This window comes from Physeter macrocephalus, chromosome 18 (genome assembly GCF_002837175.3).
Source record: "Physeter macrocephalus isolate SW-GA chromosome 18, ASM283717v5, whole genome shotgun sequence".
Taxonomy (NCBI): domain Eukaryota; kingdom Metazoa; phylum Chordata; class Mammalia; order Artiodactyla; family Physeteridae; genus Physeter; species Physeter macrocephalus.
The window spans coordinates 84,125,966-84,126,282 of NC_041231.1; positions in this window are offsets into that span (position 1 = coordinate 84,125,966).

The following is a 317-nucleotide window of genomic DNA, read 5'->3' on the forward strand; positions in this document are numbered from 1 at the left end:
TGGCGGGCTGCACGAGCTCCCGGGAGGGGCGGTGTGGAGAGTGACCTGTGCTCGCACACAGGCCCCTTGGTGGCGGCAGCAGCAACCCTAGCGTCCCACGCCCGTCTCTGCTGTCCGCGCCGACAGCCGGGGCTCCCGCCAGTTTCTGGAGCTCCTTTACACGGTGCCCTTAATCCCCTCTCCTCACGCCCCAGGAAGCAAAGAGGCAAAAAAAAAGTCTCCTGTCTCTTCGGCAGCTCCGCGCCCGTTTCTGGAGCTCCTTTAAGCGGCGCGCTTAAACCCCTCTCCCCGCGCACCAGGAAGCAAAGAGGGAAGAA